This window comes from Trachypithecus francoisi, unplaced genomic scaffold, assembly GCF_009764315.1.
Source record: "Trachypithecus francoisi isolate TF-2019V2 unplaced genomic scaffold, Tfra_2.0 Lachesis_group17, whole genome shotgun sequence".
NCBI lineage: Eukaryota > Metazoa > Chordata > Mammalia > Primates > Cercopithecidae > Trachypithecus > Trachypithecus francoisi.
Window position 1 is genome coordinate 9,099,895 of NW_022681462.1, and position 18,947 is coordinate 9,118,841.

Genomic DNA, 18,947 nt, shown 5'->3' on the forward strand with positions numbered 1-18,947 from the left:
TGATGATTGCCATTCTAACTGGTGTGAGATGGTATCTCATTGTGGTTTTGATTTGCATTTCTCTGATGGCCAGTGATGATGAGCATTTTTTCATGTGTCTGTTGGCTGCATAAATGTCTTCTTTTGAGAAATGTCTGTTCATATCCTTTGCCCACTTTTTGATGGGGTTGTTTGATTTTTTCTTGTAAATTTGTTTAAGTTTTTTGTAGATTCTGGATATTAGCCCTTTATCAGATGGGTAGATTGTAAAAATTTTCTCCCATTCTGTAAGTTGCCTGTTCACTCTGATGGTAGTTTCTTTTACTGTGCAGAAGCTGTTTAGCTTAATTAGATCCCATTTGTCAATTTTGACTTTTGTTGACATTGCTTTTGGTGTTTTAGTCATGAAGTCCTTGCCCATGCCTATGTTCTGAATGGTATTGCCTACGTTTTCTTCTAGGATTTTTATGGTTTAGGTCTAACATTTAAGGCTTTAATCCACCTTGAACTGATTTTTGTATAAGGTGTAAGGAAGAGATCCAGTTTCAGCTTTCTACATATGGCCAGCCGGTTTTCCCAGCACCATTTATTAAACAGGGAATCTTTCCCCCATTTCTTGTTTTTGTCAGGTTTGTCAAAGATCAGATGGTTGTAGATGTGTGGTATTATTTCTGAGGGCTCTATTCTGTTCCATTGGTCCATATCTCTGGTTTGGTACCAGTACCATGCTGTTTTGGTTACTGTATCCTTGTATTATACTTTGAAGTCAGGTAGTGTGATGCCTCCAGCTTTGTTCTTTTGGCTTAGGATTGTCTTGGCAATGTGGGCCTTTTTTTGGTTCCATATGAACTTTAAAGTAGTTTTTTCCAATTCTGTAAAGAAAGTCACTGGTAGCTTGATGGTGATGGCATTGAATCTATAAATTATCTTGAATAGACACTAGAATAAATAGAAAATATAAATAGCAATATATGTGTTTAAAAAATTGAATTGGTAATTTAAAAAATGTTTCTAAAATAAGAATTCCAGACCCAGATAGCTTCACTGGTGAATTCTGTCAATCATTTAAGAAAGAAATCACACCAGTTTTATATGAACCCTTTCAAATATTAGAGCAGGAGAGAATGTATTCTTACACAGCTCTGAAACCATCATTATCATGACTCCCAAAACAAAGACGTTATCAAAAAAACAAACAACCAAACAAACCCAAAACAAACTATAGATCACTATTCCTCAAGAATGTAGATTCAAAACTCCTAAACAAAATGCTATGAAGTCAAATTCAGCAATTATATAACTGTATGATACAAGATGACCAAGTGAACTTTATCCCAAAAGTGCAAGATTAGTTGAATATTCACCAGTCAATACAAAATCACCATATTGCCACAATAAATGAAGTAAATAGTGTGTGTGTGTGTTAATCATAATAGTTGCAAAAAATAATTGGCAAAATTCAATATCCACTCATGATACAGTCATCAGACCAGGAATGGAAGGGATTTCTTCAATCTGATAAAGAACACGTATCAGGAAATCTTAAGATAACATTTTATTTGATGGTGAAAAAACTATGTCCTTGAGATCGAGACCAAGCAAGAATTTCCTTTCTCATCACTTATATTCAACATTACATCAAGAGTCTTAATCAGTGCAAGACAAAACAAAGTAAAACACACACACACACACACACAAAAGCACAAAAGACATACAATTTGAAAGGAATAGGGGGAATGGTCTTTATTCACAGACTACTTGATTGTGTACCTAGAAAATTCTAAGAGATTTACCAAAGAGCTACTTGAAGTGAATTTAACACAGTCTAGAATACAAACTAATATACAAAGTTCATTGTATTTCTATATATAAGCAAAGTACAATGACAAAAACATGAAATAATTAAGGATAAATTTTTATATATGGAAGATTTATATTCTGAAAACTACAAAGCACTGCAGATATAAATGAAAGGATACCTAAACAAATGGAGAGAGATATAGCATGTTCATACGTCAGAATGGCCAATAGAAATTATATGTCAAATATCCTTGAACTGATTTATAGATTTAACATAGTCATAATCAAAATAATGCCACCTTTCCTTTTGGTAGTAATTGGTAACTTTTTAATAAAATTTACACAGCAATGCAAATGACATAGGGTAATCAAAGTGATTATAAACTAGAGGCATAATATTGCAGAATTTACTATTTTAATTCAAGCTACCAAAACAAAATACCACAAACTGTGTGGCTTAAATAACAGGAATCTATTTCTCACAGTTCTGAAAGCTGGGAGGTGCATGATCAAGTTGTCAGCTGATTTAGTTACTGGGGAGGGCTCTCTTTCTGGCTTGTAGAGAGCTGCCTTTCCACTGGGTCCTTACATGGGGGGAGAGATAGAGAGAGACAGAAAGAGAGAGAGAGAGAGCAACATTACTTGTCCACTACAAAAGCTAAAAATAAAAATAAAAAAACTGACAAGATCAAATGTTGTCAGCGATGTGGAGCAACTGGAATTCTTGAACATCTGATGGGAGTGTAAAAGGACACTAATTGTAGTGGATCAGGGTCCTGCCCTTATGATCACTTAATCTTAGTTACTTCCTTACTCCAAATATAGTCACATAGAGGGTTAGAGCTTCAACATATAAATTTTGGAAGGACAGAGTTCAGTCCATAGCACTTGTAGAGTATCTCATTTCACAATTTAATCCTTACTATAAAGTCATAATAATTAAGGAAGTAGATACTGGCCTAAAGATAGAAATGTAGATCAGATAAACAGAACAGTCTATAAATAAATCGCACATTTGTGGTCAATTGATCTTTTACAAAGTTGCCAAATTAATTCAATGGGGAAGGATGATCTTTTCGACAAATTGTGCTGAAACAACTGACATCCAAATATAAAACTATATGAAGCATTAGCTTTGTTTTACATCATCTACAAAATTTAATTCAAAATAAATTATAGTCCTCAACCTAAAGCTACAATTATAAAACTTCTAGAAAGAACCATAGGATAATATCTGTATGATCTTGGGTTAAGCAAAGTCTTCTTAGACAGGACATATTCATTAAAAATATTAGATTTTATCAAAATAAAAACAAGCTTCTAACTTCTGTTCTTTGGAAGATCTCTTAAGAAAATGAAGTGGTAAATCACAAAGTGAGAGAAAATATTTGCAAACTTTTTATTTTTATTTTTTTCTGAGATGGAGTCTCACTCTGTCACCCAGGCTGGATGGAGGGCAGTTGGTACGATCTTGGCTCACTGCAACCTCTGCCTCCTGATTTCAAGTGATTATCCTGCCTCAGCCTTCCGAGTAGCTGGGATTACAAGCATGTGCCACCACACCTGGTTAATTTTTATATTTTTAGTAGAGACAGGTTTTCACAGTGGTGGTCAGGCTGGTCTTGAACTCCTGACCTCAGGTGATCTGCCCACTTCGGCCTCCCAAAGTGCTAGGATTACAGATGTGAGCCACGTCACCTGGTCCTTGCAAACATTTTTATTCAGAATGTATAAAAACTCTTATAAATCAACTGTAAGAATATTAACTATCCAATTAATTTTTTTAGATAATCAAAAACTTTCAAAAGACTTGAGCAGAAACTTCATGAAAGAAGATATTTGAATGGCCAATAAATACATGAAAAGATGCTCATCATAATCATAATCATAAGAGAAATGCAATTAAAACCACAATGAGGCAACATTACTTGTCCACTACAAAAGCTAAAAATAAAAATAAAAAAACTGACAAGACCAAATGTTGCCAGCGATGTGGAGCAACTGGAATTCTTGAACATCTGATGGGAGTGTAAAATTTTATCATCACTTTGGGAAACAGTTTGGCAGTTCCTTAGAAAGTGAAATATACATTTACCATATGACCCAGCAATTCCACACTTCAGTGTTTACCCAAGAGAAAATGTATCCACACAAGGATTTGTACATAAATGTTCATTGCAGCTTTATTCATCACAGTTAAAAACTGAAACCAAGCCAAATGTCAAAAAACTAGCTAGTGATAACCAAATTGTTGTATATTCATACAATGGAATACTACTTGGTAGTAACAAAGAATGAACTATGCAACCTGAACTATGCAGTAACATGAATGAATCTCAGAAAACATTATGATGAGTAAAGTAATCTGACACCAAAGAGTACACACATTGTATGTTTCTTTTATAAGAAATTCTAGCCCAGGCAAAACTAGTATATACTGTGAGAAAGCAAATCTGTGTTTGCCTAGGGCCAGGACTGTGGGAAAATTGAATATGAGCACGGTTGTTTTGGGAAATTTGGGGGAACTTAGAACTTTGATTATAGTTTTGTTCACATGGATATGTACATTTATTAAATCCCATCAAACTATATATTTAAAATGGGTGTGTTATATTATATGGAGTGGCTACTTTAATAAAGATAATTCATCGTATTCTTACCAATACATAACTAAAAGAAAATGGTAGAGGATTAAATGGTATAAGGTGTGTAGCTGACAGTACTGTGCTTGGCACTTAGTAGGTTTCACAAAAGGTGGCGCTCTCTCCTATTTCTTGGTCTTCCCTTGCAACAAATTCAAAACTTTCTACCCACTCTGGAAAATATTAATGTTTTGACGAACGGAGGCAAGATGGTGCACTTCCGGGTTTTCATCACCAACTTTTCCCCGTGTGCGCGAGGATGCAGCTGGCGCCCGGGAAGGTGCAGACCAACCAGGCATGCGCCAGGTGATGTCAATCCGAAGAGATCAAGATTTACCTGGTGGCACCTGCGGCGCCTTCCCCCCCCCCCCCCCCCCCCCCCCCCCCCCCCCCCCCCCCCCCCACCCCCCCCCCCCCCCCCCTCCCCTGACGCGTCCGTGCCCCGCCTATTGCCCTTCCACTCCTAGAAAAGCCACTCCGGGCAGATGCATGGGGCGGGCTTCCTCAGCCCCTACCTTTGTCGGGACTGCATTAGGAACTCTGCCCGAGAGCTCTACTGGGTGACTCTCTTGCCTCCTTTGCCGGAGGCCAACAGACTTCACCCCCATACCTTTTCTCTGGAGCTAGATGACCAAAGAATAAATTTGCAGTTTTGCTTTTAGCCTTGCCTACTCGCTGGTTCTTTTGTGCTCGCTCTGGTGGTCTTAGAAAAACAAATCAGTTGGTGCTGAACCCGGGAGGAGACCCCTTCTCAGGGCCCCCAGGGTCTGGGGAGCCTCCTCCTCCTCCTCCTGCTCCCACACGGCAGACGGACCAGGACCTGAGACCCGCTTCCCTCACTCTCACGGCCTTTCTGGGGTAAGTGCCCTTGTCTCCTCTCTTACCTCCCTCGGCCAGAATCCTGCGCAGGTCCGAGGTCCATTTGGAGCCACCAAGTGGCTGGGGAGACCCGTTCAGGACGGAGACGTCCGCCTGAAGGTAATCTCCATTTTGGCTTCAAGAGCCTCCAGTTTGTCTCTGCTGGTTCCAAAGGACGCTTTGAAGCCAGGCAGGGATCCATTTCTTCCATTTCCATTGTGTCCATTGTGTAAGTAAAGAGGAAACAAAAACCCCCAGTCCAAATTTCCAAAGCACCCCCTTAGGGTGCCTCCTAGCCAATTTAAAAACCTTACAGCTTGAACAAGACCTTAGGAGGAAGCGGTTAATTTTCCTTTCCACTGTGGCGTGATCGACCTCAGCAATTTCTGCCAGTGGCTAGGCAAGTGGTCCGAAATTAATTACGTACAAGGCTTTGGGCCTTATGCTCTCGTCCTGACCTGCCCTATATTCCTCCTTCTCACCCCTCTCTCTCCAACCCCTCCCTTCCTGCCCAGACTCCTCCTTCCTCCTCCTTATCTACTAGTAATCCACTCGGTCCCGTGCCTCCTTCGGGGCCCCCAACTGGCTGTCTTGAGTCCCCTATCTCTGCCCACACCCTCCTACAGTGTTAGCACCTTTGTGAGAGGTGGCTGGGGCGGAGGGGGTAGTCAGAGTACATGTCCCTTTTTCATTGGCTGATCTTTCCAAAATTGAGAAGCGTTTAGGTGATTTCTCAGCTAATCCTACAATATACATAAAGGAATTTAGATACCTTTGTCAGGCCTATGACTTACCTTGGCATGACCTCCAGGTTATCCTAACCTCTACCCTAAACTGACTGAGGTTCTAACCCAGTATACCCGGTTAGATCTGGCCTCCCCCACAGGGGCCACTATTTTGGCGTCTTGTTTCATTTCTCAATCAGCTCCTGACATTCGTAAGAACTTCGAAAGGTAGAGGATGGTCCTCGGCACCGATGCAGGACCTGGTTGAATTGGCCTTTGGGGTCTGTGACTCCAGAGAGGAGACGGCAAGCTCGCCTTGAGCAGAGGTTGCAGCTCCTAGCGGCGGCTTTGCAGCCCAGTTGTGGCCCCGGCCGAGAGTACACACTCCGCAGACTCCAGGCTGCAGGGAGCCTGCTGTAGGTGCGGCGGGGCAGGACACTATGCCAACAGGTGTCCGCAGGTCCCCGAGCCCCAACGCAGCCTTGCTATAAGTGCAAGGCATCAGGACATTGGACCAGTGAATGTCCTGGCCCTCGTCCACCAGCGGCCTCCTGCCCTGCTTGCTAGCAGGGAGGACACTGGAAGTCTGGTTGCCCCACCCTGGGAACGGGTGCTGCGTCTCCACGTGACCCCCTTTCCCAGGATTCTGGGAGCTCCTTCCAGCTCCTACATCTAGACGACGACAACTGAAGGTGCCGAGACTCGGGGACCCCCATCACCCTCCCCGAGCCGCGGGTAACTCTCCTGGTAGCGGGTAAGACAATTAATTTTTTAATCAACAGTGAGGCTACCTATTCTGTTTTGCCGTCCTTCTGGGACCTAGCCTTCCATCCAATATCTCTGTAGTAGGAATAAGCGGAAAGCCATCCACTCCACAAAAACTCCACTCCTTAATTGCTGCCTGGCCACAACTACTCTGCGCACTCGTTCCTCATTCCCAGCTAAAAAGGGCCCCTACCGAAAGCAATCAGTGGAAATCAGTTTGGCTTTCCCCCACTCGCCTCAAACTTACTAAATTTTCTTAACTATCTCATACTCCTCAACCTTGCTGGGACCTTCCTTCTGGGTTTTGCCCCTATTCCAACAAATGCTTCCATTCCTCGTTCCTGTGCTGATGCTGTGCCTTGTTTTATTCTTCATCCGTATGTCCAAATGCCAACCATGGGCCCCGACCTTGACGACGCCCCTTAACAGCAGGAAGTAGCCAGACAGACCACGGCGCCCCTTATCACTATTACCAATAAAAGGTTGGAATGTTTTGACGAACGGAGGCAATATGGTGCACTTCCGGGTTTTTCATCACCAACTTTTCCCCGTGTGCGCGAGGATGCAGCTGGCGCCCGGGAAGGTGCAGACCAACCAGGCATGCGCCAGGTGATGTCAATCCGAAGAGATCAAGATTTACCTGGTGGCACCTGCGGCGCCTTCCCCCCCCCCCCCCCCCCCCCCCGCTCCCCTGACGCGTCCGTGCCCCGCCTATTGCCCTTCCACTCCTAGAAAAGCCACTCCGGGCAGATGCATGGGGCGGGCTTCCTCAGCCCCTACCTTTGTCGGGACTGCATTAGGAACTCTGCCCGAGAGCTCTACTGGTGACTCTCTCGGCCTCCTTTGCCGGAGGCCAACAGACTTCACCCCCATACCTTTTTCTCTGGAGCTAGATGACCAAAGAATAAATTTGCAGTTTTGCTTTTAGCCTTGCCTACTCGCTGGTTCTTTTGTGCTCGCTCTGGTGGTCTTAGAAAAACAAATCAATTAATATGTATCAAATTTCTATACGTGTATAATAGTGATTGTTTTAGGCTCAGTGAACTTTAACTGTTGGGTATTCTTGGGTAACAATGTTTTTAGAACTTTGGTACATTTTGGTAACCATTTGTAAGATAGTTTTATTTTATTTACGTTCTTATGAGAACTTATTGAAATAAGACTGGTGATACCAGTCAACTATTGCATCAGAGCTAACCAACTTGAAGATAAAGAATTGACGTGGGGTTGAAGTGGGAGTAGAAGGCAGTGAAGAGCACTGGATTGAAAAGTGATAAGATTACTTCTTTGGGTTAAATGGTAATTAGATTACTAGTACATACCTAAATGTTTTATGAGTCCGGACTTTGAAAAAATGGAGAAATTTTATGATACTGGAAATATATGTATTCATATGAGACCTCAGGGAAAAATCATATTTTATTCTCTTTACAGGCAGTCCATTTTGGTATTAAAAGTATTAAAATCTAGCTATTTATTCCATATATCAGGGAACAACTAATTCCATATATCAGGGAATAATTAATTGCATTTTCTCTTCCTCATTATTTATAAAATTTTATTAATGCTGATTCTTCTTTTTGAGTTCAGGGGATGAAAGAAATGCCCCTCTTTAGCCGTTGAAGGCAGAGGGGAAACATGCAGCTTCATGACAAGTAGACTATTGTGTCAAATACCACATCCCTAACACTAATCTCACCAACTGTACCCTGTCCCATCTTCTGCTCCCTTCTGTTCCCTTGTCACTTCAGTCATTGCTTCAGTCTTCCAGTTTCTAAGAATCAAATCCTTGGGAATAACTTTAAATTATCTCTTTCCCGCCAGGACTCTGCGTGTCCTCTGCATGGCAGAAAACATGCCAGGACATGCACGGTCCTGGCAGGAAAGGACCCTGCGTGTCCTGGCGTAGGACATAGCATGTGCTTTGCTAAATCCTTTACGACTTTCTCATATCAGCCCATTAACTTCTATTTTCTTTGATATCACCGAGTCTACCCCCAAATTAATCTATTGTAGACCAACTGTATTTTCCATTCTCTAGACTTTTTACCTACATCTGCACATTGCTCACAAAATTTTAATGGTTTTCCGTTACCTGATTAAGTTACACACTTCATTCTAACATCAAAACTCTCCACTGTACCAGCCTCTCAACTTTCTTACTACAGACTTTGCAAGCAACCTACTTCATTTTATTTTTGTTAACACTTCTCAGATATCCCATATAAACTGCTGCCTTCTAACCCTTGCTCATGCAGTTCTCAGATTTCTGTACTGTGCTTAACTAAGTTTTGTCCTTCTCTCAAAGTCCTATTCGAATTCTGTCTTCTCACTGAAGGCAAAATCTTTGATTTAAAATGCTGTTTTTCACTAATGATTTATTGACGTAAAATTATGCTTGGCTTTTGATGCTTGCATCCCTCCATTCTTTGCACTCAGGGACACTTGTCCCTTATTTTAGATGAGTGTCCATGCTGTTGGTCTCACTTTGATCTTGTTTTAAAATAAAGAAACTAAGTCCTTGCCTTATTGACCATTCATTATGTGACTTAATCCCAGTGGTTCCTAAAGATCTGATAGGAAGAAGAGTCCCACCCACAACCGTATTCTTCATGGTGAGACTCCACTTCCAAGCACTTAGGCTTGTATGAAGCCAGTGGTTCACCTTCCTCAGTCACTCTCTGATATGCGCACTTGCCCTAGTGTGTGCCCCATCTTTATATGAGGTCTGACTTTTCCTGATCTGTCCAGACTTGCTGTTAATAACCCTTGGTTAGGAAACCTATGACACTGATGAAATTGCAAAGGCTACTTATGTTGCTAATTATTATTCTCATGCAAATTTTTATCTTTCAATAATCTGTAATTTCCTTGAATGCATGGACCACATTGAACAACTTTTCTACCTCTACTCCTAAACAGTTTATTTATGGAGAATACAAACTTAGTAAGTGGTTTGTTGTTTTTTATGATGGCGGTGATTTTATTTCTTATAGCCATTGACTTGGTACAAGTTGAAGTTTTGGATAATGGTGAGCAAAGATTACAATCATATAGCTATGTCAACCTTTCCACATGTAAAAGTGCATATAGTCTGATTATAGATGTTTTGACAGAATAGCAGTTGAAGCATTTATAATAAAGACTCGTCAGCCAGGTGTGGTGGCTCATGTCTGTAATCTCAGCACTTTGGAAGGCCGAAGTGGGTGGATCACCTGAGGTGGGGAGTTTGAGACCAGCCTGACCAACGTGGAGAAACCTCATCTCTACTAAAAATAAAAAGTTAGCTGGGTGTAGTGGTGCATGCCTATAATCGCATCTACTTGGGAGGCTGAGGTGGGAGAATCACTTGAACCTGGGAGGTGGAGGTTGTGGTGAGCCAAGATCACACCATTGCACTCCAGCCTGGGCAACAAGAGCGAAACTCCATCTCTATCCCCCCCAAAAAAAAGAAAAGAAAAAAAAGACTCTTCACTTTGATGTGCATGGACTTCAGAAACATAAATGCCCATCAATAATATATAACAAGGAATACATATTTCATACTTATAAATGCTTTCAAGAAGGTAAACATAGATTATTAAATAATATGCAGATTTTTAATAATACAGGCTTGATTCACACTAATGTCTTCTCAGTAATCTCTAAATGTTGCTGATTTCCAGCAGTCTTCCAAAATAAATGAAAGCTGCCACTTAAATATGTCTTTTCTAGTTGCCAAATACAGGAATGGTTTTCTATTCTATTTTTCATTTTCTTTAGTGTATTGTTGAAAAGTGATATTCATACCCATTAGACAAATGTAGTTGGAATTGTTGCAGTTATATATAACACATCAACACCTGCTTGTTTCTTCTCATTAAAAATGTGATATATACTGAGATCTGGTTGTGTTTGAAAGGGTGAAAATGCATATCAAAAGCAAATCAAAGATTTTGTAAAAGAGCAGTGGTGCAAATCTCTGAGAGTATCACTTCTTGAAGATGATGTATTGAAATCTGTCCTTTCTATGAATTTTTGTGTGCAGCCTCTTTAACTGGTGAAGGCTCCCTCTCCTAACCTGATGAGTTTGTAATAGATGTGTTGGGGAAAAACGTATAGGGCTTTCATTTGTGTGACCTTTCTAGTAGAAGGTGAATAATGAGAGTATTCAACAAACATCTTTTTGACTGCCACATCTTATTTTGTATCATCGTATGATTCACTTAAAGGAGACATGGGCCGTGCTGGCATCTCAAATTTGCAAGAGATCAATGTCTCCAAGTACCCAAAACTTACCTGGGGTTTTCAGGATTACGCAGGTGGGATAAGTGAATCTGCTTCCAGCAGCATTAAATTGTTTTTATGATGACAAGAGTTTCCAGGTAATTTTATTTTATTTTAGTCTAGTTTCGTTTATTTTAAATAAGTTATAATTTGCATATTAAAGGTATGTAACATGTTATTATTTACGTATATAAATATATAAATATTTTTGTATGCATATCTATTTATACACACACACACATATATATGGAGTGAGAGAGAAAGAGGAGAGAGAGAGACAGAGACAGAGAGAAAGAGAGAGAAATGGTTACTGTAGTGAAACAAATGATAAACACCAGGCAGTTTTTTTTAAGTGTTGGTTATCTCACTTGACAATGAGAAGCAGATTAGTGATTATTGACATAGACCATTCATGGCATATTTTCATGTTTGATCAAACTATGTTTGATGAGATAAGAATATTTTTTATTTTAATAAATATGAAGTACTTATACGTTGTTTTCTTCAACTATCCCTTTCCAAATGTGGTGATGGAATCTATGATTTGATTGTATTTAATAGTGTCCTTCAAAGGGGTATTCATATGATTTAGCTACCTATCCTGTCTTACACTTCTCAATAATATAAACATTCTTTTCACCTAACTTATTTTCTCTTGTTGATTAGGTGCAGAAATATGGGTCAGCTACAACTTTGGTTAAAAAACACAAATATCTATAAAAGATACAGAAAGCAGTTTGCATTGGAAACAATTAGAGAGAGTGTGCTAACCATTAACAAACAAATTGGTATCAGAGTGACTTTACACAGTAAAGATGGCTTCTTGCTTATGTCAGAGTGAAAAGAAGTCCTTCGTAGTCATTTAGGAATCAAGTTCCCTCCACATGGTGGCTCCACCACTCTCTAGGTTCTTGAAGACCTCCCCAATCACCCTGTACATCAGAAAGAGACAAGATAAGGATCACTTGGAGAGTTTTAATGCACCAAGACACTGGCCAGAAATCAATCTGTGATGATGCCCACAACTTTACTGCAAGGGAGACTAAGAAATACAGTAACTGACTGGGCACGGTGGCTCACACCTGTAATCCCGGCACTTTGGGAGGCTAAGGTGGGAGGATCAATTGAGTTTAGGAGTTCAAGACCAGCCTGGCCAACATGGCAAAACCCTGTCTCTACTAAAAATACAAAAATTAGCTGGGTATGGTGACATGTGCCTGTAGTCCCAGCTACTTGGGAGGCTGAGGCCAGAGAATTACTTGAACCTGGGAGGCGGAGGCTGCAGTGAGCCGAGACTGTGCCACTGCACTCCAGCCTGGGCGACTGAGTGAGAGTGTCTCAAAAAAAACAAAAAACAAAAACAAAAATATATATATGTGTGTGTGTGTGTGTGTGTATATTTATATATATAGTAACTGTGTGAACAGAAGAAAAGGGGAACCATTAGGTAGACAATAACTGTAGCCTCCTGTGAAAAACTGTGTAGGATGTTTACTTGTTGAAACACTTGGCCAGAGAGATTCAGAGATTTTTCTTCTATAAAATTCTGGATGTTGTTAATAAATGACTCGCAGGGTACTTGGGTCTAACTTCTTTCTTGCTCTCCATTTCTTCTTTGATTGGCAATTGATCGGCAATCACATTTGCTGAGTTCTTGAGCTCCCCGGATTAAGCCAATATTAGTCTTGAGTGTGACGATATCTATCCCTCAAGCCAAAATTCCCAGAGGGTCATCATGTAATTAAAACATTTCCAAAATAGTCATCATGTTATATTCATAGTAATAAGTAAAGCTGTACCAGAGGCTATAAAGCTGTGGGGGGAAAAATAGGGGTCATTCTCCTTTAAATAAAATGGGGCACATTTTCTACTAAAAATGAATTTTTTTTGAAATAATAGGTAAGCTGTCCTTGTTATTCATAAACATCTTATTTATGCATCTTCACTGTTGTGATAAATTAGCTGGGTTTGTTTTATATTTCCCTACAGTTTACTTTAAATAATCCTTCACAGTCGTTCACCACAAGACCACATAAGGTTCTTTTTTTAATACCTAGAATGCTGAAATAGCATTTTGAGCACAGACTGTAATGCATAACAAGTGTAGTGTATTATTTCTTCTTGGGAATGCCATGCAAAAACTTGTTCCTCTCACATTGTCTGTTTTTAGTTTAATTCTTTAAAGCTGTTCTGTATTTTAAAAGGCGACATTCTTTGACCTTATAACTGCATACCACCCCAGCTTTCCTTTCCCCATACACCCCATCATCCACCCCATCATCCATATTCTAGCATAAGCATATCCTGAGTTTCACTGCCACAAAATTCTAGCCATTTAAATGAGATTGTTAACATAGAACACTGCCCACCCTCTTTCCCACTATAACCATCTCTCAGTTCCTTCACCAAGCCTACTGAGTCTCTCAAAAGGCATTCAGTTATTATATCCACCCACTCTACCCAGTTCCTGAGTGCTGAATTTCAAGGACAGAGTGGGGATTTCAAATTTTAAAAGCTGAAGGCTAATCTCCAATTGAAACATACCGCCAACCACCCCAAACCCACCCATCCCACCACCACCATTGCTATTGCTACATATATGCCCAAATACAGACCATTATCGCATATGATACACCTGCTAAAGGAAAAGTATTTGGCCTCTTTGAATCTCATTTTAGGTGTGTCTTCTTATGCTACAGACCTGATTGATACTGAGGAGCATAAAAATGTAAAAGTTCTTATTTATCTTTTAAATTATGTATTGTGAAAGCAAAGAGAATTTTATGAAATCATTCATTCAAAAGGCTATGCTGAGTACCAGCTCAGTGGAGGTGACAAGATAATAAGAACTAGGACATGATTTCATAAAGTTCACAGTCAAGTGGGAAGAGGCAGTCACATTACAACGATAAATGCCATCTGGTAAAGGCTACGAGAGCAGGTGCAAAACACTCCACCAAGACATGATACTATTTCACATCTCCCTGCTTGCCCCTGCTGTTCCCTCTGCCCTAAACGACTTACCTTCCTAAAGCACTTAATTCCGCCTTACCTTTCTAAAGCACTACTCAAATCCTGTGTTACATCTTGTATTGGAATATCTTTATTCATGCTCCACCTTTGCAGAAAGAAGTACTTCCTCTTTTGTATGAACACTCATCTTTCTATGTGTTCTACATGATCTATATTATCACGTTAAATTATAGTCATTCGTTTACACATCTTCTTCCCTGTGTTAATCCTTGAGTCTGGGATCAGTGTCTTGCATAGTGCCTAGAAAATACCTCTTAAATATAGGCTAGCATTTACATTTATTTTTATACTTATATTTTTATGATATATAATTAATAATATAAATATACAATATATATTTATACTTATATAATATATATAAAATTTGTATTTTATATATTAGCATATATATAACATTTGTATATATGTGTGTGTGTGTATATATATTTATGTTTGGACTGTACAACAAATTTTGTCAGGAAAAACCAGGGACTATTTATAGAAGAGAAGATATTTAGGAAGGGAAGAGGGAGAAATACACCCCATAAATGAGAACAGTACATGTAGAGGCACAAAGAGATGGGAAATACAGAATTGAGTCAGGAGTCAGGGCAAGGATTCAGGGTTTCAGAGTTTCAGAAGCATATAGTAGATTATTGGAGGGAGCTGTGAGAGTTTAGAAAATGAGATTGCTGAGGAAGACTGGGTAAATAGTGAAGATCTTCATAAAGCAACACCTAGAAAGGGAACATATTTCTTAGCACTGGTGCCTAACTTTTTTTTTTTTTTTTTAGCAGACTTTACTTTCTTTTTTTTAACAGTAGTTTTAGGTTCACAGAAAAATTGAGTAGAAAGTACTGAGAGTTCCATATATGCCCTTTCCACAGATGCATGGCCTCCCCCTTTATCAATAACCCCTGCTAGAGTGGTATAGTTGTTACAATTGATAAGCCTATGTTGACACATCATTAGCACCCAGAGTCCATAGTTTATATTAGGGTTCACTCTTGGTGTTGTAGTTAGAAAAACATGTGTCTATAATTATAGTATACAGGGTAGTGATGTAAGAATCTTTTGTACTCCATCTACTCATCCTTGTCTCTGCCCTCTAACTCCTGGCATCCCTGGAAAATTACTGTCGCCATAATTTTCCCTTTTTCAGAATGCCAGATAGTTGAAATTATATAGTTTATAGGCTTTTTGGATTGGTTCTCATTTGGTAATATGCGTTTAAGTTTCCTTCATGTCTTTCCACAGTTTGAGAGTCTGTTTCTTCTTAGTGCTAAAAAACATTTCATTGTCTGAATATACCACAGTTTATTCACCTATGGAAGGATGTCTTTGTTGCTTCTAAGTTTTAGCAGTTAGGAATAAAGCTGCTACAAATATCCATGTGCAGATTTCCATGTGGACATAAGTTTGCAACTCCTTTGGCTAAATATGAAGGAGTATGGAAACCGAACTGTCTTCCAAACTGGCTGTGACATTTCACATTCCCATAACCAGTGAATAAATGATCCTGTTGTTCCACATCCTTACCAATATTTGGCATTGTCAGTGTTTTGAACTTTGACCATTGTGATGGGTATGTAGTAGTGTTTAAACTTTTTAAAAGTCACAGAGCCTTTGAAATCTGAAAACATCCATAGACCTTTCCACAGAAAACGAGCGTTCTGTGTTTGCTTGTTTATTTGTTTGTTTGTTTGAGATGGAATTTCCCTCTTGTTGCTCAGGCTGGAGTGCAATGGCATGATCTCAGCTCACTGCAGACTTCACCTCCTGGGTTCAAGCTATTCTCCTGTCTCAGTCTCCTGAGTAGCTGGGATTACAGACCCCCACCACCACACGTGGCTATTTTTTTTTTTTCTTTCTATTTTTAGTAGAGACAGGATTTCACCATGTTGGCCAGGCTGGTCTGGAACTCCTGACCTCAGGTGATCCACCCGCCTCGGCCTTCCAGGTGCTGGGATTGCAGGCATGAGCCACTGCACCCAGCCAGAAAATCAACACTCTGAATGTATACTATTTTGTGGTTTTTGATGTCTTAGACTACTTAAAACTCTTCCAAGGTTGCCAGGAAAAAAAAAAAAAAGTGCTTGTTTGGCTTTTGCCTTGTTGGTAACTGAGAGTTGTGAAAGCTTATAAGGCCACATTTGTTTCAGAATAAATCTACTAAACTAGTTTAAAGTTCAGTTAACGGAGAAGAGATCAGAAATCAAGATGTGAGTTGAGTCTGGCAGTCACTCAATGAAATCACTTTACTCAAAAATTTTAGAGTCTTAATCATCTTTGGCTGTAGATATATTACTGTATTATATTGCCATATTGCTAAGATTCTTGGTTTCCATTAGATACAGCACCTTGACTCAGGTGCCATACATCTTTTTTATGTATGTTTTTACAGTACCTAGTTGAGTGCCTGTGCTAAGTAGTCACCTTTTGAGAAACATTTGTTAAAGATGTAAGTAAAGTGCACCTAAACAATAGAAAGGGGATAGATTATACATATGTAAACATTTTTTCTAGATAAATTATTTTGCCATTTTATGGTCAATAGAATAAGGTAAAGATTTAATCTGTTGCATGAAATTATAAAAAACCTTACATTAGGTTTGCAGGCTACGTGCTACATGTTTGCATGCTTACATACTAACCTCTAGGACAGAGTCAACAAATAACATATACCATTACTCTCCATTTCCTCATCGATTAAAAACATAGCTTGTTGAGCACTATGGCAGCCAGCTTCCTTGTTGGCCCACATTATGGTTGGTCTGTGTGATCAACAGAATATGTCTAAAGTGATGGTAAATAATTTCTGAGACCAGGTTATAAAAGCTATATTCATCTATCTATCTGTTATCTCTCTCTCTCTCTCTTCCTCTCTCTCTCTATCTCTCTCTCTCTCTCTCATCTATCATCTATCTATGCCTATGTTTACCCCTACATCTGTATATTTGATAACAAGTCCTGGGAAAGTCAGTTGTCATGTTGTGAAAAAAGACCCACATGATGAAAAAAATGAGGCTTCTGGACAACAGCTGGCAAAGGACTCGCTGCTAACAGCCAAGCTGGTGAGCCACCACACATGTAGATGCTCCATCCCCAGTCAAGCCTTCAAATGACTACCACCTTTACAGATATCTTGCAAGCAACCTCATTAGATTCCTTGAGCTAGAACCACTCAGGTAGCCTGCTTCCAAATTCCCAACCTGCAGAAACTAAGAAATAAGTGTTTGTTATTCTAACCTATGAAGCTTTGAGGTAATTTGTCATGCAACAATAGATAGTGAATGCAACTGCAGTATTCTTTGTTCTTTGCTTTGTGCTCTGAGGCCATCACTGAAGTTTTTTCAACATCATAATCTAGGCAGCCTCCTCTGATCCATTGATGTTGGCAGGAGATAAAACTCATTTGCTAGCTGATTTTGAATGGAAGTCCAAGGTTGCTTTCCCATGTTTTATACCATCACTTGGTAATAACTAAGTTATCTTCCCACTGAGACTTTTTCCACTTACAACTTGCCAATCAGAATGTTAGGAACCTACACATATAAAAGCTTAGCAGAAAGTGACTGAAGAAGTCACACAACCTGGGTTCACCAAGATCTAAAATTGATAATGGCAAAGGAATCCTTGTAGTTCAGTCCATCACAATAGGAGACCACAGAGAGGGGTGAAACTCAAATCTTACTGTGATGTCTGATGCATCCTTCTTGTGTCCTAGTTCCTTAGATTTTAAAGAAACAGCTAATCCATAGAAACTGCCATCCAGAGTAAGATTCTAAAGCTCATCCAGTTCTGCATTCTCCCTCCTATACCATGAATGAGTTGTGGGAAGTTATGGGTGGGAATGAAAGCAGAATATGACACAATTCTCAAAAACTTAAGGACGTTTTCTGTTTAGGCCTCACTGCCATTCACATCCTGCTATGCAGCTATTTTTCGTAGCTTTATGTAAACTTTTGGTGAGACCAGTTATGGTTTCTCCCTGCACTGTACCTTACGTTAAGATCTTCTATAAGCTAAAGAATTCTCCAAGGCAAGGCAAGGGTAGCTATACAGAAAGATTAAATAGAATTTCATTACATGTGGGGGTTCCTGCGTTTAGAAAGTATGAAATGTTCTTTTCTAAGATTTATGTCTTATTCCAAAAATTTCTTTCATTAATGAGCTCTTTCTTTCAAATGGCTTTCAAGCAAATTCACTGGTGGTCATGAGATTGAGGAAAGAATGCAAGATAGGTTTTTTATTATGCTTTTTAAACTTTTGGAGAGTAGAGAATCAGTCTCCATGTATTACAGAAACAAGCAGAAAATTCATGAATTCAATGAAAAATGGTTCAAAATTTATTATTTTGAGTTTATTTACTTAACCTTTGAATACCAACTTATTGCTGCACAGTATCCATATGTGGTTTTCATTAACAAATACTTAGTGACTAGTTGATTGAAAGAAATAGTGGAGAAACAGGACAAGTGGGGGAGGCATTTAGCAGATTTTCCTGTAAGAGCAGAAAATGATAGAGACAGGAAAGGGAGAAAGGGAAATGGTGTTGTTTGTGGTACACTCTGAGTGACTCTACATTACAGGACCTTATAGAGACCTCTGATAAGACCCTGAGAAAAAGACTGATATAGTTAGTAAAGAGAGAAATGATCTTTATTCACACAATTTAGGCTGGAATAGGTAGAAAGAGCCTTTAAATTATGAATTTTGCAGCAAGAAAACTTACTGAGGCAGTTTCTTAAAGCCCCAGAGAAATTATTATGGTTTTCATCTTCAGGTCGACATTGGCTTTGAATAGCAGCCTTAGAGAGTTTGAAGTTTCTTCTCTGTACTCTTATTCCTCCCTCTAGCCATCCAGTGTTGAAAACCTTTTCATTTCAGAGACCAATTG